Genomic DNA, 22,554 nt, shown 5'->3' on the forward strand with positions numbered 1-22,554 from the left:
ACTCTGCATCTAGCACTCATCATGGGGTTCTTACAGTGGTTACAGTCGGTCAGCCCAGTCCAAAATTTAGAGTAAACATAGTGCTCGAGTTAATACTTTTAGTGCACCACCGGCACGGGGTTCTTACAGTAGTTATTCCAGTTATCCGGCACAGACTCAGTATGAGAAGTCATGCTTGCAAAGGGGTTGTTAAGAGTGTGGTGATACTTGGCACATCATCAGAGATTGTCCCAGACTTAGGAGAGGTGGATTTCATCAGAACACTCAGGCTACATGCTCTATTCCAGCTACTACCCCACATGCACATCCAGTTAGGGGGTTAAGGACAGGCGGGTAGAGGGTGCCCTAGATAGGGAGGCCCAACCCGTTGATATAATTTCTATGGTATGGCTTAGGCCGCTACACTATATGGTATCATTACAGGTATGATTTAATTAATAATAGAGGAGCACTATTCTTATTTTGATTCAATCCCGATTATCGAGGTGATATCTCCTATCATGCTCCTTATACGATGAGTTTGTGAATTTGTACTCCACTCACATGTTTATCCATGTTGGGAATTTGATGGTGTTGGCATGTGTCTATCATTTTTGTTTTGTACACTATTGAGGGCTATGAGTCCAAATGCGACTTTCTGTTACTCACTACAGTGATTTTTGATGTTATTTTAGGATAATTGATTACAATTTTAAGAATTATATGCTTTACCGGTATGGGGGTTTATTATGTGTTGTGAAATTATTTCATGGAATTTATTAAAAACGAATAAAGAAAATAAATGGAAAGTTTCAGTTGGCACAATATGCATAATACTTTTGATTCAGAGTTGAGGATGGGATCCTCGCATTTGCATGTGATTTTGATATGTTTGAACCTGGCCATGTGCCGCGATGGAAGTTATATCAGGATGAGATCCTTGTCGTTAAATTCATGTATTTTAAATTCTCCATTTTTGAAATTAAATTTGTACTATGGTACTAATGGGGAGTTATGCCTGTTAAGCTTATTTTATAATTCTTGTATGTGTTTTCTGTGCATATTTAGCCCTATTCGTGTTGTATATATTGAGTTTTAGCCTACGAGGTGTGTGCCCAGGTGGCGTTAAATATGACTCATTAATTCGGGTAAATAATTATGAGGTCTTCATGCCTCGTGTCTCATTGTTAGTAAGGTGAAGGTTTGAAACGAGATTTAAGTCAACATGATATTAATTGGCAATGCTGTAATTGATTATGAACAGTTATTATGATCAGAGATGTGGTTATGGGCATATATATGATGTGTGCGAGTGTAGGCACGAGTTGCTATAACCGGTTGAGACTAATACCGTGTGTTGATATGAAAATCGAACCTTTTGAAAATGTTTGGAGTGTAAGAAAAATTAGTTTTAAAGTTTATAAGTGTGGATATAAGAAATAGTCTTCAACTGAGATGGTGTTGTCAGACTTATGTCGATTGCAGTGATGTAGGATCACCCACGAATATATGTATAGTAAATACACTCAGTAAATTGAAGTCCTCAGAATAATTCTTGGCACGTTCGAGGACGAACGTATGTTTAAAAGGGGGAGAATGTAACGACCCGACTTGTCGTTTTGTGAATTACTGTCACGTTCAACGACTTAAGATCTCGAGCGGTTTTGTGATGTGTATTATGACTTGCGTGTGTGGTCGAGTTTGGTTTTCGAATGATTCGGGATTAAATTGAAAGAACAATTCTTATTTTGAAGCTTAAACGAAAAAAGTTGATCGGAGTTTGACTTTTGAGCATACGACTCCGTAATGAAATTTTGATAATTCCAATAGCTTCGTATCGTAATTTCGGACTTAGGCGTATGTCCGAATTTGGATTTGGAAGTCTGTAGAATAATTTGAAGCATTTCGGCAAAAAAACAAAAAGGTGAAGTTTTGAAATATTCAAAAGTCTGACCGGTAGTGGACTTGGTTGATATCGGGCTCGAATTTCGATTCCGAAAATTTTAATAGCTTTGTTATGTCATCTATGACTCGTGTGCAATATTTGGAATCATTACGGATTGATTTGGTATGTTTCGGCATAATTTGTAGAATGTGGAAATTTCATAAACTCATAAGTTTGATTCGAGGTGCAATTCATAGTTTCGGTGTTGTTTGATGCAATTTGAGGCCTCGACTAAGTTCGTATCGTATTTTAGGACTTGTTGGTATATTTTGTTGGGGTCCCGGGGGCCTCGGGTGTGTTTCGGATGTTATCAGATCATTTAGGGCTACTTTGGATGGTTTTCTGATGTCTGGTTTTGTTCTTCGCGTTCGCGAGGAGCCTCTCCCGTTTGCGAAGAAGGATTTGGCTTCTGGGATTTTGTTCTTCGGGTTCGCGAAGAAGGAATTCTTGTTATTCGTCACTTGGCTTTGGAAGCTTATATCTTGCAATCTTTAAGGACTTTGGAGATGATCCAAAAATGAAATTTCTAACCCTTTGTGTCTAGTTTTAAGAAAATTAAACCGTTTGTGTCACGACCCAAAATCTAACCCGTCGTGATGGTGCCTATCGTGGTACTAGGCAAGCCGACCTTTCCAAAACACTTTCAAAATTTAACAGAAGTGAATTAAGACATTTAAAATAACTGGAGTTTCTCATAAATACGGGGTAAAACCCAAATAAAACATAAGTGCGGAAAAATAACCCGACATTGGGGTGTCACTTAGTCATGAGCGTCTAAGTATTTACAACTATTACAGCAAATGTCTAATATCAGTACAAAACGGAATGAAATGTGGAAGGAGTAACAAGGTCCTACGGACGCTGGCAGCTACCTTGCAGTCTCCGAAACTCAAATAGGCCTGGACTCAACAATCTCCGTGCTCAGACACACCTGGATCTGCACATGTAGTGCAGGGTGTAGTATGAGTACAACTAACTCAGTAAGTAACAGAAATAAATAAGGAATCGAGAAGTAGTGACGAGCTATACAGAACAATTCAGTTGATAATTTTCACAGTTAAGAGTAAACATGAGTAAAAGATCAGTTGCATAATTACCAATCCCAGACAGAAAATTTTCAGCTAAATGCAGCAACAAAGTGAAATAGATGAAACATCATAGACACTGTCACTCAAACCCTCAATAACTCGACACTCAACTCTCAGCCCTCAATGCACACGCTCAATAGGTACCTGCGCTCACTAGGGGTGTTCAGACTTATGAGGGGCTTCTACAGCCCAAGCGCTATAATTCGCACGGACAACTCACGTGCTATAATATCATATCAAGGCCCGCACGAACAACTCACGTGCCACCATATCACATCAGAATCCGCACGGACAATTCACGTGCTAAGGTACAATACCTCACAAACAGGCCCTCGGCCTCACTCAGTCATGAACCTCTATAGTCTCATAACTCTCAATAAAGAAAGGGAAAACAACCCAAATCAAAGCATTACAGTATATCATCAGGGAAAATAGCAGAGACTGATGTAAACATGTACAAAAATCACTATGAATGAATATAACTACCATGAGCAGGAATATAGCCTAAGCATGATTTCTAACATGAAAGGCAGTCAAGTTCTAGTAGACAAGAATGCATATAAACACAAATAAAGGCTATTAGACTTCACAGTCTCTCGGGACGGACAAAATCTCAATCCCTCACTGCGTACACCCACACGCTCGTCACCTAGCATGGGGTGCCACCTCCAAACAGTCACATTATACCAAACTCCGGGTTTCATACCCTCAAGACCAGGTTTAAAACTGTTACATACCTCAACAGTGTAGAACTCCTACTCCGGAATGCTCTTACCTCTCTAACCGGCCTCCAAATGACCCGAATCTAGCCATGAGCAATAAGATACGATCAATATGAGCTAAAGAAATAAATCCAACAAGGAAAATACCAATTTATAGGCCAAATCCCGAAATTCACTGAAACCGGCCCCCGGGCCCACATCTTGAAATCCGACAAAAGTTACAAAACCCGAAAGCCCATTCACTCACGAGTCTACCCATACTAAATTTATAAAAATCCGACATCATTGGTCCCTGAAATCCTCAAATTACACTCTCCAAAATCCCGAGCCCTAACCCCTTATTTCACTTTAAAATTCCTACTAATTAGGTGAGAAATCAATGGGAAAACACCATAGATAAGGGTAATTAGGCTCAAGGAACTTACCTCAGTGATAACCCTCGAATTTCCTTCCAAATATCACTCCAAAAGCTCCAAAGTTCGTGTTCCAAATTGTGAAAATGAGGAAAAATCTCGAAGTCCTCTTTTTATACCTTCTGCCCAGCAAAACTGCACATGCGGTCCAATATCCGCACCTACAAAGCCGCTTCTGCGGTTGGGAACTACGCTTCTGCGGAAACTCACTTAACGCATTGGCCCCGCACCTGCGTCATTGGTCTCGCACCTGCAGACGCGCACCTGTGCATTTCCCTCCGCTTTTGCGGAAACAGCAAAAATCCTCTCTTCCGCATCTGCATCTCAGCCTCGCATCTGCGGTCTCGCAGATGCGTCCCCTTTCTCGCACCTGCGATTCCTATCCAACCCATCCTTGCCCTCATCTGCGACTTCCTAAGTGCTTCTGCGGGGCTGCACCTGCGGGCCTCCCTTCGCAGGAGCGAAAATACCAGAACACCAGAAAAATCTGCCAAGCCTAAGTCCAAAACTTCCTTCCGTTGAGCATCCGAAATCACCCCGAGCCCCTCAGGACCTCAACCAAACATTCCAACAAGTCATATATCAACATACGAACTTAGTCGAGCCTTAGAATCACTCAAAACAACATCAAAACACCAAATTACCCTAGGATTCAAGCCTAAGAACTTCTAAACTTCCAAATTCGACAACCGATGCCGAAACTAATCAAACCATGTCCGAATGACCTAAAATTTTACACACATGTCAAAAATGACACCACGAAACTACTCCAACTTCCGGAAATCCATTCCGATCCTGATATCAAATTTTCCACTACCAACCGAAATCGCCAAATTTCAAACTTTCGCCAATTCAGGCCTAATTCTACTACGAACCTCCAATTCACATTCCGGACACGCTCCTAAGTCCAAAATCACCTAACGGATCTAATGGAACCATCAGAATTCAAACACGAGATCGTTTACACATAAGTCAATATCCAATTGACTTTTCCAACTTAAGGTTCTAAATAAGAGACTAAGTGTCTCACTTCACTCCGAAATCACCCCGGACCCAAACCAACTAACCTGATATATCATAATAGTGATGAGAAGCACAAATAGGGAAAACATGGCTATAACTTTCGAAACGATCGACGGGTCGTTACATCTTCCCCCTCTTAAACAAACGTTCATCCTCGAACAGGTCTAGAAACATACTTGAAGTCTCAAATAGGTGTGGATATCTGCTCCGCATCTCCCGCTCGGTATCCCAGATGGCCTCCTCCCTAGGATGACCTCTCCACTGCACCTTCACCAAAGCTATGTCCTTTGACCTCAACTTCTGAACCTGCTGATCCAAAATGGCCACCGACTCCACATCATAAGTCATATCACTATCCAACTGAACCGTGTTGTAGCCCAAAACATGGGACGGATCGCAAATATACTTCAGGAGCATAGAAACGTGAAACACTGGATGCATACTCGACAAGCTGGGTGGCAAGGCAAGCTTGTAAGCCACCTCTCATATCCTCTGAAGCACCTCAAAAGGCCCAATGAACCGGGGGCTCAACTTGCCCCTCTTCCCAAACCTCATAACACCCTTCATGGGTGATACCTTCAGCAAAACCTTCCCCCCGACCATAAAAGACACATCATAGAACTTCCTGTCCGCGTAGCTCTTCTGCCTAGACTGCGCCATGCGAAGCCGCTCCTGAATCAATTTCACCTTATCTAATGCATCCTGGACCAAGTCTATACCCAAGATCCTAGCCTCACCCGGCTCAAACTATCCTACCGGAGATCTACACCTCCTCCCATATAATGCCTCGTACGGAGCCATCTGAATACTTGACTGGTAACTGTTGTTATATGCAAACTCTGCAAGCAGCAAGAACTGGTCCCAAGAACCTCCAAAGTCAATGACACAAGCGCGCAACATGTCCTCCAATATCTGAATAGTGCGCTCGGACTGCTCGTATATCTGAGGGTGAAAAGTTGTGCTCAACTCAACCTGAGTACCCAACTCTCGCTGCACGGCCCTCCAAAACTGCGATGTAAATAGAGTACCTCTATCTGAAATAATGGAAACTGGAATGCCATGCAGGCAAACAACCTCTCGAATATAAATCTCGGCCAACCGCTCTGTAATGTAAGTAGTACCAACTGGAATGAAGTGCTTGAACTTGATCAGCCAATCCACAATCACCCAAATAGCATCGAACTTTCTCGACGTCCGTGGTGATCCGCTCCCAATTCCACTATGGGATCTCTAACCTCTGAAGCAAGCCACCCGGTCTCTGATGTTCAAACTTAACTTGCTGACAGTTGAGACATCGAGCCACAAATCCAACTATATCCTTTTTCATTCGCCTCCACCAATAGTGCTGCCTCAAATCCTGGTACATCTTCGCGGCACCCAGATGTATGGAATATCATGAGCTGTGGGCCTCCTCAAGAATCAACTCCCTGATCCCATCTACATTAGGCACACATATCCGGCCCTGCATCCTCAACACACCGTCATCACCAATGGTCACATCCCTAGCATCACCTCGCTGAACCCTGTCCTGAAGAACGAGCAGATGGGAGTCATCAAACTGACGGTCCCTAATATGGTCATAAAGAAAAGACCTGGAGAACACACAAGCCAATACCCGACTCGGCTCTGAAATATCAAATCTAACAAGCTAGCCCGCTAAGGCATGAACATCCAATGCTAAGGGTCTCTCTGCTGCTGGGAGATATGCTAAACTCCCCAAACTCTCTGCCCGGCGACTCAAAGCATCGGCCACTACGTTGGCCTTCCCCGGATGGTACAAAATAGTGATATCGTAGTCCTTAAGAAGCTCCAACCATCTCCGCTGGCGCAAATTAAGATCCTTATGTTTAAACAGATGCTGCAGACTCTGGTGATCAGTATAGATCTCATAATGAACTCCATATAAATAATGACGCCAAATCTTCAAGGCGTGAACAATGGCTGCTAACTCAAGATCATGGACAAGATAGTTCTTCTCATGGGTCTTCAACTGGCGCGAGGCATGGGCAATCACCCTACCCTCCAGCATCAGGACACATCCAATACCTACCCTCGAGGCATCACAGTACACGGTGTAAGAACCAAAAGCGGATGGCAGAACTAACACTGGAGTTGTGGTTAAAGTAATCTTGAGCTTCTGAAAGCTCTCCTCACACTCATCTGACCACCTGAATGGAGAACCCTTTTGGGTCAATTTGGTCAAGGGAGATGCAATAGATGAAAATCCTTTCACAAAGTGATGGTAATAACCCGCCACACCAAGAAAGTTCCTAATCTCCGTGGCTGAGGACGATCTAGGCCAACTCTGCACCGCCTCTATCTTCTTCGGATCCACCTGAATATCCTCACTGGACACCACGTGCCCTAAGAATGCTACTGAACCGAGCCAAAACTCGCACTTGAAGAAATTTGCATAAAGCTTCTCCTCCCTCAATCTCTGCAATACAACCCTCAAAGGCTGAGCATGCTCCTCCAATAGTGCTGAGCATGCTCCTCCAATAGTGCTGAGCATGCTCCTCCACTCTGGTATCTCTAACCTTTGAAGTAAGCCACCCGGTCTCTGATGTTCATACTTAACTTTCTGACAGTTGAGACACCGAGCCACAAACCCAACTATATCCTTCTTCATTTGCCTCCACCAATAGTGCTGCCTCAAATCCTGGTACATATTTGCGGCACCCAGATGGATAGAATACCGCGAGCTGTGGGCCTCTTCAAGAATCAACTCCATGAGCCCATCTACATTAGGCACACATATTCGGCCCTGCATCCTCAACACGCCATCATCACCAATGGTCACATCCCTAGGATCACCTCGCTAAACCCTGTCCTGAAGAACGAGCAGGTGGGGGTCATCATACTGATGCTCCCTGATACGGTCATAAAGAGAAGACCTGGAGACCACACAAGCCAATACCCGACTCAGCTCCGAAATATCCAATCTGACAAGTTGGCCCGCTAAGGCCTGAACATCCAATGCCAAGGGTCTCTCTGCTGCTGGGAGATATGCTAAACTCCTTACACTCTTCGCCCGACAACTCAAAGCATCGACCACCATATTGTCCTTCCCCGTATGGTACAAAATAGTGATATCGTAGACCTTAAGAAGCTCCAACCATCTCCGCTGGTGCAAATTAAGATCCTTCTGCTTAAACTGATGCTGCAGACTCTGGTGATCAGTATAGATCTCAGAATGAACCCCATACAAATAATGACACCAAATCTTCAAGACGTGAATAATGACTAATAACTCAAGATCATGGACATGATTAGTTCTTCTCATGGGTCTTCAACTGGCGCGGGGCATAGGCAATCACCCTACCCTCCTGCATCAGTACACATCCAATACCTACCCTCGAGGCATCACAATACACGGTGTAAGAACCTGAATCTGATGGCAGAACTAACACTGGAGTTGTGGTCAAAGCAGTCTTGAGCTTCTGAAAGCTCTCCTCACACTCATCCAACCACCTGAATGGAGCAACCTTTTGGGTCAATTTGGTCAAGGGCGATGCAATAGATGAAAATCCCTCCACAAAGCAATGGTAATAACCCGCCAAACCAAGAATGCTCCGAATCTCCGTGGCTGAGGACGGTCTAGGCCAACTCTACACCTCCTCTATCTTCTTCGGATCCATCTGAATACCCTTAGTGGACACCACGTGCCCCAAGAATGCTACTGAACCGAGCCAAAACTCACACTTGGAGAACTTTGCATAAAGCTTATCCTCCCACAATCTCTGCAATACAACCCTCAAATGCTGAGCATGCTCCTCCTGGCTACGAGAGTAAACCAGGATGTCATCAATGAATACAATAACGAATGAGTCCAAATAGGGCTGGAATACACTATTTATCAAATGCATGAAAGCTGTCGGGGCATTGGTCAACCCAGAAGACATCACCAAGAACTCATAACGGCCATATTGGGTCCTGAAAGCTGTCTTAAGAATATCCGAATCCCGAATCTTCAGCTGGTGATAACCGGACCTCAAATCAATCTTGGAGAACACCCTCACCGCCTGAAGCTGGTCAAATAAATCATCAATAAGAGGCAAAGGATACTTGTTCTTGACTGTGACCTTGTTCAACTGCTTGTAATAAAAGCACATCCTCATGGAACCATCCTTCTTCTTTACAAATAGAACCGGTGCACCCAAGGTGACACACTAGGCCGAATAAACCCTTTATTAAGGAATTCCTGAAGTTGTTCCTTCAACTCCACCAGTGCCATACGATACGGTGGAATAGAAATGGGCTGAGTGCCCGGCACCAAATTAATACCAAAATCAATACCCTTATCAGGCGGCATGCCCGGTAGGTTTGCAGGAAACACATCCGGAAAATCCCGTACCACCGGAACATAATCAATGGTAGGAGTCTCTGCACTAACATCCCTCACAAAAGAAAAATAAGATAGGCAACCCTTCTCAACCATATGCTGAGCCTTCAAATATGAAATCACCCTACTAGGTACATAATCTATAGAACTGCTCCACTCAACCCTCGAAAATCCCGGCATCGCCAATGTCACGGTCTTAGCGTGACAATCTACAACAGCATGACATGGAGATAACCAATACATACCTAATATCACATAAAGTCAACCATACTGAGCAACAAAAGGTCCACTCGGGTCTCCAGACCCCCAGTAGTCACCACACATGACCGATATACGCAATCCACAATAATGGTATCGCCCACAGGAGTAGATACATGAACAGATGAAACTAAAAACTCACAGGGCATATCCAAAAAATGGGCAAAATACGAGGAAACATATGGATACATGGAACTAGGGTCAAATAATACAAAGGCGTCTCTATGGAAAACTGAGACAATACCTACAATCACAGCATCTGAAGCAATAGTATCTGGTATGGCAGGGAGGGCATAGAAATGGGCCTGGCCACCCCCTGATCTGCCTCTCCCTCTCGGGCGACCCCTCGCTGACTATGCTCCACCCCTAGCTAACTGAGCTCCACCCCTGGCTGGCTGGGCGGGTGGTGGAGGAAATGGTGCTAGAGCCATTGGCCGAGTACTCCAATGTGGAGTCCCACCCAATAGCCTAGGGCAATCTCTCATAATGTGACAAAAATCTCCGCACTCGAAACAACCTCTCCTCTGACGAAACTGCTGCTCCTGATGCCCAAAAGAACTACCCGGGGATATCTGAGCGGATGGGGCATGATGAGAACTTTGCGCTGGTAGTGCACTGAATGATGACTGGCCCTGTTGATGACTGTGAGAACCATGGCCAGATGATGCACCACGATGAAATGGCCAAGATGTCTGAGCCTGTCTGAAATGATGACCTCTACCGTGCTGGAACTGACCCCCAGAAGGAGCACCGCTAAATCCACCATGACCACGAGGCCTCTTGGCCTCCCTCTCAACCCTCTCCTGACCACGAACCATCTCAATCTGCCGAGCAATGTCGACCACCTCATCAAAGGTAGCACCAGACACCCTCTCTCTGGTCATAAGCAACCGTAGCTGAAAAGTGAGACCATCTTTAAACCTCATGATCCTCTCCCTGTCTGTGGGAACCAACCAGATAGCATGACGGGCCAACTCCGAGAATTTTATCTCATACTGCATCACACACATATCACCCTGGTGAAGCTGCTCAAACTGTCTGCGCAGCTCCTCTCTGCGGGACTGAGGCATGAACTTCTCCAAAAAGACCACGGAGAACTGCTGCCAAGTAAGGGCTTGCTGGGCCAACAGGCCTACGCCTCTCGTAAGTCTCCCACTATCTGAGTGAAGCCCCAGAAAATTGAAAAGTAGTGAATGAGACCCCACAAGTCTCCAGAATACCAGCTATACAGAGTATCCTCTGACACCTGTCCAAGAAGTCATGGGCATCCTCTCTCTCTCTGTGCCACTGAAAAGTGGAGGCTGGAGTCTCCCAAACCTCTCCAATCTACGCTGATCATCCTCAGGCCTAGCAGGAACCACATAATCCTGAGCAGCTACAACCGGTTGGGCTGGTGGTACCCCCGGTGTCTGGAGTCCCTGAACAACCTGCTCAGGTGTGGGGGCGGTGGGAGTCTGAGTGCCTCTCCCGTCCTGAGAAGTGGTTGCGGCCGTCGATATAGAGACCGCCTGAGCAAGGCTGGTACATGCTGTCAGAATCTGAGTTAGGGCCTCCTAAAGGCCTGGAATCACAATAGGCACAAGTGGTGCCTGAGCTGGTGCATTAACAACTGGAATCTGGTCCTGATCTGGGGCAACTGGTGGATCTACAGGTACTGCCCCAACTACTGTGCGGGCTGCACCTCTGCCCCTACCACGGCCTCTACCGCGGCCTCTCGCTGCCCTGACTGGTGGTACTGGTGGCTGGCCCTCATGACCAGTAGCATGAGTCCTCACCATATGTTAGAGAATGAAACAACAGGTGTTTAGTTATCGAATAGACAGATTCGCACGACAAAAATCCAAGAATGTGAAATTTTCCTAAGGGTTCTGCAGCCTCTCGAAGATAAGTAGAGATGTCTCTGTACCGATCCACAAGACTCTACTAAACCCACTCATGACTCGTGAGACCTATGTAACCTAAGCTCTGATAACAACTTGTCATGACCCAAAACCTAACCCGTCGTGATGGCGCCTATCGTGGTACTAGGCAAGCTGGCCTTTCCAAAACACTTTCAAAATTTAACATAAGTGAATTAAGACATTTAAAATAACAGGAGTTTCTCATAAATACGAGGTAAAACCCAAATAAAACATAAGTGCGAAAAAATAGCCCGACATCGGGGTGTCACTAAGTCATGAGCGTCTAAGTATTTAAAACTATTACAACCAATGTCTAAATATCAGTACAAAATAGAAAGAAATGTGGAAGGAGTAACAAGGTCCTGCGGACGCTGGCAGCTACCTTGCAGTCTCGGAAACTTAAACATGTCTGGACTCAACAATCTCCATGTTCAGACACACCTGGATCTGCACATGTAGTGCAAGGTGTAGTATAAGTACAACCAACTCAGCAAGTAACAGAAATAAATAAGGAATCGAGAAGTAGTGACGAGCTATACAGAACAATTCAGTTGATAATTTTCACAGTTAAGAGTAAACATGAGTAAAAGATCAGTTGTATAATTACCAATTCCAGCCAGATAATTTTCAGCTAAATGCAGCAACAAAGTGAAATAGATGAAACCTCATAGACACTATCACTCAAACGCTCAATAACTCGACACTCAACTCTCAACCCTCAATGCACACGCTCAATAGGTACCTGCGCTCACTGAGGGTGTTCAGACTCATGAGGGGCTCCTACAACCCAAGCGCTATAATCCGCACTGACAACTCACGTGCTGCACGGATAACTCACGTGCTATAATATCATATCAAGGCCCGCATGGACAACTCACGTGCCACCATATCACATCAGAATCCGCACGGACAACTCACGTGCTAAGGTACAATACCTCACAAATAGGCCCTCGGCCTCACTCCAGTCATGAACCTCTCTAGTCTCATAGCTCTCTATAAAGAAAGGGAAAATAGCCCAAATCATAGTGTTACAGTATATCATCAGGAAAATACCAATTTATAGGCCAAATCCCGAAATTCACTCAAACCCGGCCCCCGGGTCCACGTCTCAAAATCCGACAAAAGTCACAAAACCCGAAAGCCCATTCACTCACGAGTTTACCCATTCTAAATTTATTAAAATTCGACATCATTTGGTCCCTCAAATCCTCAAATTACACTCTCCAAAATCCCAAGCCCTAACCCCTTATTTCACTTTAAAAATCCTACTAATTAGGTGAGAAATTAACGGGACACCATAGCTAAAGATAATTAGGCTCAAGGAACTAACCTTAGTGATAACCCTCGAATTTCCTTCCAAATATCATATCAAAAGCTCCAAAGTTCGTGTTCCATATTGTGAAAATAAGAAAAAATCTTGAAGTCCTCTTTTTATACCTTCTGCCCAGCAAAACCGCACCTGCGGATCTGCTTCTGCGGAAACTCACTTAACATACTGGCCCCGCACCTGCGTCCCAGGTCTCGCACTTGCAGACGCACACCTGCGCATTTCCCTCTGCTTCTACGGAAACAACCAAACTCCTCTCTTCCGCATCTGCGTCTCAGCCTCGCATCTGCGGGCTCGCAGATGCGTCCCCCTTATCGCACCTGTGATTCCAATCCCACCCATCCTTGCCCGCATCTGTGACTTCCTAAGCGCTTCTGTGGGGCCGCATCTGCGGGCCTCCCGTCGCAGGTGCGAAAACACCAGAACACCAGAAAACTCTGTCAAGCCTAAGTCCAAACCTTCCTTCCATTGAGCATCCGAAATCACCCCGAGCCCCTCGGGACCTCAACCAAACATACCAACAAGTCATATATCAACATACGAACTTAGTCGAGCCTTCGAATCTCTAAAAACAACATCAAAACACCAAATTACCCTCGGATTCAACCCTTGGAACTTCTAAACTTTCAAATTTGACAACCGATGCCGAAACTAACCAAACCACGTCCGAATGACCTAAAATTTTATACATACGTCACAAATGACACCACGAACCTACTCCAACTTCCGAAAATCCATTCCCCCGATATCAAATTTTCCACTGCCGACCGAAATCGCCAAATTTCCAACTTTTGCCAATTCAAGCCTAATTCCACTACGGACCTCCAATTAACATTCCAGACATGCTCCCAAGTCCAAAATCACCTAACAAAACTAATGGAATCATCAGAATTCAAACACGAGACCGTTTACACATAAGTCAATATCCGATTGACTTTTCTAACTTAAGGTTTTAAATAAGAGACTAAGTGTCTCAATTCACTCTGAAACCACTCCAGACCCGAACCAACTAACCCGATATATCATAATATAGCTGAGAAGCACAAAAGGAAGCAGAAATGGGGAAAACGGGGCTATAACTCTTGAAACGACCGACCGTGTCATTACAGTTTGGCATTTGAAGTTATGTACATAAAGTTATGGTTGATAAACTACAGGCTGTCTAGGAAGAGTTTGGAAATCTAGAAGAAGAAATTTTTGCTGCACAGGGCTAACTTTGGAAGCTTATAACTCTCAATCTATAAGGAATTGGGAGATGGTCAAAACATGAAAGTTGTAGCCCTTGATGTCTAGATTTCAGAGATTCAAACCATTTGTCATTTGAAGGTTTGTACAAAATGTTATGACCATTATACTAGAGGCTATCTGGGAAGAGTTTGAAAATTGATGTTGAGGAATTTGTTCATCGCGAACACGAGGGGAGGGTCGCGAACGCGAAGAACAAACCCCTGGGCAGCAGAATAAAGTCAAAAAATGAGACTTCATCTCATTCTTCCATTTTTGGATGAAGAAAGCTTGGGTGAGGTGATGTTTCGAGAGTTTTTCAAGGAAAACATTGGGGTAAGAGTTCCTAACTCGATTTTGGTTAAAATGCATGAATTTATTATTGTTTTTATCATGAAATTAGTGAATTGGACCCCGTTAGGCTTGGATCTGTTTTTCTCTAAAAAGAAACAAAACCAAGTAAGTCGGTTCTTCAAATATTGGAACCAAACCAAACCAATTAAGTCGGTTTTTTATTGATTCGGTTTTTATGGGTTTTTTGGGTTTTTCGATTATTTATCGTTTTTTTTCCTTAAATATGAGACATAACTACCAAACACATATTCCGGCGACTACATTTTCAACGTAACACCATCAAACCAATTGATCTTTGATAAATCTATCATTTACCAAGATATATTGATGATAATTGAATCAAATAGTGACGAATAATTTAATTACTCAATTAAAAATTAATTATTTTTAACATGAAATAAATTCTTGTACTTAGCAAAAGAAAAATACCAATCAAACTTGAATGTAAAAGTAAGGAATTAGGTTATTATAATAACAAAGAATTAGACTAAAAATATAAACGACTAATATGTACCATAAATTTTAGAAATTTTATATAAAAATATACATATATATAGGTGTAATAATAAATTTAAATAGCTAATTCTATAGTTGGTTTGGTTCATTTTTTTCGGTTATTTTTTAATTAAAACCAAAACCAAACCTTAAATTGAGGATTTGGAAGTCGATTCGTTATCAGAATTTGATAAAATTGGTATGGTTGAATTCGTATCGGAATGGGTGTTCGTATTTCGTAAAAATTATGTGGGGTTCCAAGAGACGAGTCCCGCGTTGACTTTCGATTTCAAGTCGACGTTTTATTATCTGGAATTATTTCTGATGAATTTTAATGAAGTTATATAACTTATTTGGATAGATTTGAGACGTCCAAAGGTCATTTCTCGCAAGAAGGCTATATTGGAATATCGACCTAACTTTAAAAAGGTAAGTTTCTTGCCTAAGCTTGAGTGGAGGAATTACCCCTTAGACATTGATTCTTATGCGGAAATTGTGTGATGGAAAGACGTGTACGCAAGGTGATGAGTACTTACTTGGTTTATATGTGAAAATTATATCGGTTAAAATTCGTAGACATCCTTATGTATTAAATTGAAAATTATTGGTGTCACGACCCAAATTAACCCTCTGTAAGGTGTCGTGATGGCACCTAGTCTTTACGACTAGGTAAGCCTAACATTTGCGGAAAATATAAAGAAAACACAACATTTTTAAGATAAACAGTATATTTTAAATAGCCAAGAGTAGTACCACTCGGCATACACACAATAATATCCCAAGACCCGGAATATCACTGAGTCATAAGCTGCTATAATCTATGTAGCTCTATACAAAAGTCTGAAGATAATAAGGAAAATATCTAGACGAGGGAGTAGAAGGGGACTTTGAAGATCTGCGAACGCAAGCAGAGGTACCTTGAAGTCCCATAGAATCAGCAACACGTACTAACCCCGAGGCTGATAGCTCGCACCTGGATCTGCACACGAAAACATGTGCAGGGAAGGGCATGAGTACACCACAATGGTACCCAGTAAGTGCCAAGCCTAACCTCGGTCGAGTTGTGACGAGGTCAGGTCAAGGCCCTACCAGAGTAAATATAATAAATTAAACAGTAAAAGATATAAGTAGAATTTACAGTAACACAGTTAAAGAAATTCTCGAAAATTTAACAGTTAAGGGAGCCCTCGGCTCAAAACAAGGTAAACACAGTGGGAAATCTCTCTGGATACCGTCTCGTAGTTTCAAATGAATATGCAGTACAGGGGGATCTCCCGGAATACGTCTGTAGTCCCAAAGTAAATATGCAGTGCTAGGGGATCTCCCGGAATACGTCTGTAGTCCCAAAATAAATATGCAGTACAGGGAGATCTCCCGGAATACGTCCGTAGTCCCAAAGTAAATATGCAGTACATGGGGATCTCCCGGAATACGTCCGTAGTCCCAATTTAAATATGCAACGCAAGATGAAATGACGGGTATGACATCGAGTTATACAGTTTATACTGGACACAGATAAGGCAAATAAGGGCTTAACTGAACATGACGCACAGAATGTCAATTAGGCAGTTAAAACACGTAAGCATGATTTTCCAGTCTAAACTACACAATTAAACATATTAGTACAATTAATAAGAGAAGCAATTTATGATTTAAAAAGGTTAAACATGATTTTTGCAATAATAGCCCATGTACGTACTCGTCACCTCACGTACACGGCGCCCACACACCAAATAATATCAAGATATCTTAAGGGAAAAGTCTCCAAAACAAGGTTAGGCAAGCCACTTACCTCGAACCTCTCAAATCAACTTGATATCACATTCTTGCCATGAGTATCCGACTCCAAATGGCCCGAATCTATTCAAAACAGTACAATATCATCAATACGTGCTAATGGAATGAATCCCACAAGAAAAACTACAAAATTAGGCCAAAACCCGAAATTAGCTCAAACCGGGCCCCCGGGGCCCAGGTCTCGAAACCCGACAAAATTCACGAAACGAGAAATCTCATTCACTCACGAGTCTAACCATATCAAATTTACTAAAATCTGACACCAAATGGTCCTCCAATCCACAATTCAAACTCCCAAATCCCTAGTCTCCAACTTCCAATTTCCACCTTAAATACACATTAACTAGGTGGGAAAATACATGGCAAGGCAAGATTATTGACCAAAAATAAGCACAAGGAACTTACCTCAAGAAATGCCTCGAAAATGCTCTCAAAAATCTCCCTAACCCGAGTTTGCAAAGCCAAAAATGATAAAAATCGCGAAGCCCTTCGGTTTTAATCACTGCCCAGGTATTTCCGCACCTGCGGAACCTGGGCTCGCACCTGCGGGTGCGCTTGTGCGGAAAACGTGCGCATCTGCGCAACTCACTTACCCCCTCTGCCTTCGCACCTACGACGAAAGGGCCGCATCTGTGCCCTCGCGCCTGCGGAGTCTCTTCCGCTTCTGCGCATCTTGCGTATGTGCGAACATCCTTGCGCATTTGCGGGCATCGCAGATGCAGAAACTTCCTCGCACCTGCGACCCCATGCCAACTCTCAATTTATCGCATCTGTGCTTCCATCTCCGCATGTGCGGCTCGCGCACCTGCTGTCTCTTTTCTGCAAGTGCGAAAACACCAAAACCAGCAAAGTTCAAAAATTCCTCTAAGTCCAAGTTTTCACCCGTTAAGCATCCAAAACACACCCGAGGCCCCCGGGACCTCAACCAAACATACCAACAAATCCTAAAATACCTTATGAACTTAGTCGAGCCTTTAAACCACATCGAACAACACCAAAATCCTGAATTAATCACGGATTCAAACATTAGAATTTAAAGTTTTCCAAATTCTACAAACGATGCCGAATCACATCAAATCTAGTCCGAATGACCTCAAATGTTACAGACATGTCACATATGACATTACGAACCTACAGCCACTTTCGGAATTCCATTCCAAGCTCGATATCAAAATTTGCACTATCGGCCGACATCGCCGAAAAACTAGCTTCCGCCAATTCAAGCCTAAATCTACTACAGACCCCCAAAATACATTCCGGACATGCTCCTAAACAAAAATCACCTAACGGAGCTAACGGAACCGACAAAATTCCATTCCAGAGTCATCTTCACACAGTTCTGACAATGGTCCAAATCCTATGACTTAAGCTCTCATTTAGGGACTAAGTGTCCCAACACACTCTGAAACTTAAAACCAATCATCCCGGCAAGTCAAAATAGTAGAAAAAGATTTGGGGAAAGTAGTTAATAGGGGATCGGGGCTATTACTCTCAAAATGACCGGCTGGGTCGTTGCATCTTCCCCCTCTTAAAACAATCGTTCGTCCTCGAACAAGTATAAAGACATACCTGAAACTGTGAAAAGATGAGGGTACTGGTTGCGCATATCCTGCTCGGTCTCCCAAGTCGCCTCCTCAACCGGCTGACCCTTCCACTGGACCTTTACTGAAGCAATATTCTTTGACCTGCCTGTCCAAAATGGCTACTGGCTCCTCAACATAAGATAGATCTTTGTCCAACTGTACAGAGCTAAAATACAATACATGAGTCGGATTACCGTGATACTTCCGGAGCATAGACACGTGGAATACCGGGTGAACTCCTGCTAGGCTGGGAGGCAAGGCAAGCTCATAAGCAACCTCCCCAACTCGCTGCAATATCTCAAAAGGACCAATGAACCTCGGGCTCAGCTTGCCCTTCTTCCCGAACCTCATGAAACCTTTCATAGGTGATACCCGAAGCAAGACCCGCTCACCAACCATAAACGCCAAATCACGAACCTTATGGTCTGCATAACTCTTCTGCCTGGACTGGGCTGTGCGAAGTCTCTCCTGAATCACCTTCACCTTATCTAGGGAATCCTCGACCAAATCTGTACCCATCAATCGGGCCTCGCCCGGCTCAAACCATCCCACTGGGGACCGGCACCGCCTACCATACAAAGCCTCATACGGTGCCATCTAAATGCTGGACTGATAACTGTTGTTGTAAGCAAACTCTGCAAGTTTCAAGTATCGGTCCCATGACCCTCCAAACTCCATCACACAGGCACGGAGCATATCCTCAAGAATCTGAATTATGCGCTCGGACTGCCCGTCCGTCTGAGGGTGAAATGTTGTGCTCAACTCCACCCTAGTACCCAACTCCTGTTGTACGGCTCTCCAAAACCGTGATGTGAACTGTGTACCTCTGTATGAAATGATGGATACTGGAATACCATGAAGGCAGACAATCTCTCTGATATAAATCTCAGCCAACCTCTCCGAAGAGTATGTAGTCAGCACCGGAATGAAATGGGCTGACTTGGTTAGCCGATCCACGATCACCCAAATAGCATCGAACTTCCTCAAAGTCCTAGGAAGTCCAACCACAAAGTCCATGGTGATCCGCTCCCACTTCCACTCTGGGATCTCCAACCTCTGAGACACTTGGCCACAAACCCAACTATGTCCTTTTTCATTCTTCTCCACCAATAGTGTTGCCTCAAGTCCTGGTACATCTTCGCGGCACCCGGATGAATGGAGTATCGCGAGCTATGGGCCTCCTCAAGAATCAACTCCCGAAGCCCATCTACATTAGGCACACAGATCCGGCCCTGCATCCTCATCACACCGTCATCACCAATAGTCACATCTCTGGCTCGCCGAACCCTGTCCTGAAGAACTAGAAGATGAGGATCATCATACTAGCGCTCCCTGACACGGTCATAAAGAGAAGACCGAGCAACCACACAAGCTAATACCCGGCTAGGCTCTGAAATATCCAATCTCACGAACTGGTTGGCTAAGGCCTGAACATCTAAGGCTAAGGGCCTCTCAGCTGCCAGAAGATATGCCAAGCTCCCCAAACTCTCTGCCCGGTGACTCAAGGCATCGGCCACTACATTGGCCTTCCCCGGGTGGTATAATATAGTGGTATCATAGTCTTTAAGTAGCTCCAACCACCTCCGCTGACGCAAATTAAGGTCCTTCTGCCTGGAAAAGTACTGCAAAGTCCGGTGATCAGTGTAAATCTCACAGGGAACACCGTACAAATAATGACGCCAGATCTTCAGGGCGTGAACAATAGCTGCTAATTCAAGATCATGAACTGGATAATTCTTCGCATGCACCTTAAACTGTCTAGACGTGTAGGCAATCACCCTACCGTCCTATATCAATACTGCTCCAAGGCCAATCCTCGAGGCATCACAATAAACAGTGTATGACCCTGAACCTGTAGGCAATACTAATACTGGGGCTGTAGTCAAAGCTGTCTTGAGCTTCTGAAAGCTCTGCTCACACTCGTCGGTCCACCTGAATGGAGCACCCTTCTGGGTCAGCCTGGTCATAGGTGCTGCAATGAATGAAAATCCCTCCACAAAGCGACGGTAATACCCCGCCAAACCAAGGAAACTGCGGATCTCCGTAGCTGATGACGGTCTAGGCCAACTCTGCACTACCTCCACCTTCTTCGGATCTACCTTGATCCCATCACAAGACACTATGTGGCCAAAGAATGCCACTGAATCAAGCCAGAATTCACACTTAGAAAATTTTGCATACAACCTCTTCTCCTTCAAAGTCTGAAGCACGGTCCTCAGGTGCTGCTCATGATCCTCCCGAGACCGGGAATATACCAGGATGTCGTCAATAAACACAATGATGAAGGAATAAAGATAGGGCCGGAATACACTATGCATCAAATGCATAATGGCTGCTGGGGCATTGGTCAGCCCAAATGACATGACAAGAAACTCATAGTGACCATATCTGGTCCTGAAAGTAGTCTTCGGGATATCCGGCTACCGAATCTTCAACTGATGATAGCCAGAACGCAAGTCAATCTTGGAAAACACCCTAGCACCCTGTAACTAATCAAATAAATCATCAATGCGAGGCAAAGGATACCTGTTCTTCACTTTACCTTGTTCAATTTCCGATAATCAATACACATATGCATAGAACCATCATTCTTCTTTACAAATAAGACCAGAGTACCCCAAGGTGACACACTGGGCCGAATGAAACCCTTATCAAGCAACTCCTGCAACTGCTTCTTCAACTCCTTTAATTCAGGAGGAGCCATACGATATGGAGAAATAAAGATGGGCTGAGTGCCTGGCAATAAATCAATGCCAAAATCAATATCTCTGTCGGGTGGTATGCCCGGAAGATCAGCTGGAAACACATCTGGGAAGTCCCTCACTACTGGAACTAACTCAACTGTAGGGGTATCAATACTGACATCTCTCACATAGGCCAAATACGCATCAAACCCCTTCTCAACCATTCGCTGAGCTTTAAGAAATGAAACAACCCTGCGAGGAGTATAATCTAAGGTACCTCTCCACTCTAATCTCGGCAAACCTGGCATAGCCAGCGTCATGGTCTTAGCGTGACAATCAAGAATAGCATAATGGGGCGACAACCATTACATGCCCAAGATAACATCAAAATCTACCATACTGAGAAATAACAAATCGACTCTGGTCTCAAAACCACTAAGAGAAATCAAACACGACCGATATACGCGGTCCACAACGAGATAATCTCCCACGGGAGTAGATACATAAACAGGGGAACTCAATGAATCCCGAGATATCCCCAAATGTGGGGCAAAATAAGAAGACACATATGAATACATAGAGCCTGGGCCAAATAATACTGATGCATCCCTATGACAGACGGGCACGATACCTGTGATAACTGAATCTGAAGCAACGGCCTCTAACCGGGCTGGAATGGCATAGTACCTGGCCTGGCCTCCCCCTCTAGGGTGACCTCGACCTCCCTGACCTCCACCTCGAGCTGGCTGAGGAGGTGGGGTAGCAGTTGGTGCTGGAAGAAGGGTCAGAAGACCCGGTGGAGAACGTGGAGGCTGATAAGTCTGTGGAGGTGCACCCCTCCTGGCTCTGGGGCAATCTCTAACCAGATGACAAGTGTCACCATACTCAAAACAACCTCTCAGAGGATGTGGCGGCTGAGACAAACTCAGACCTGACCTGCTGGACTGGCCGGTAATAGCACCTCGAGTAGGAGACATACTGGATACTGGCGGTGCGTAATAGGGCTCTTGAGGTCTAGGAGGAGCTGGGACACCGCTGGCTGCTGGAAGAGCTGAATGAACAGGGCGACTCACAAAACCCCTACCATAGCGTGCTGCTGGTGCACGAGCTCCTGAATAATGGCCAGTCTCTCGAGACCTCTTGGCCTCTCTCTCCTCTCGGTCCCGGGCGAACATGCCCTCTACTCTCCTGGCAATGCTCACTGCCTGCTGATAAGTGATGTCCATCTCCAACTCCCTGGCCATACTGGTCTGAATACTGGGGTGGAGTCCCTCAATGAAGTGATGAACCCTCTCTCTGACTGTAGCAACCAGAGCCGGTGCATGGCGGCTAACCCACTGAAACGGACTGCATACTCCGATACAATCATAGAACCCTGACGCAACTGCTCGAACTCTGTGCCAAGCATCCCTGAGGCTC

This window comes from Nicotiana tabacum, chromosome 24 (assembly GCF_000715075.1).
Source record: "Nicotiana tabacum cultivar K326 chromosome 24, ASM71507v2, whole genome shotgun sequence".
Lineage (NCBI taxonomy): Eukaryota > Viridiplantae > Streptophyta > Magnoliopsida > Solanales > Solanaceae > Nicotiana > Nicotiana tabacum.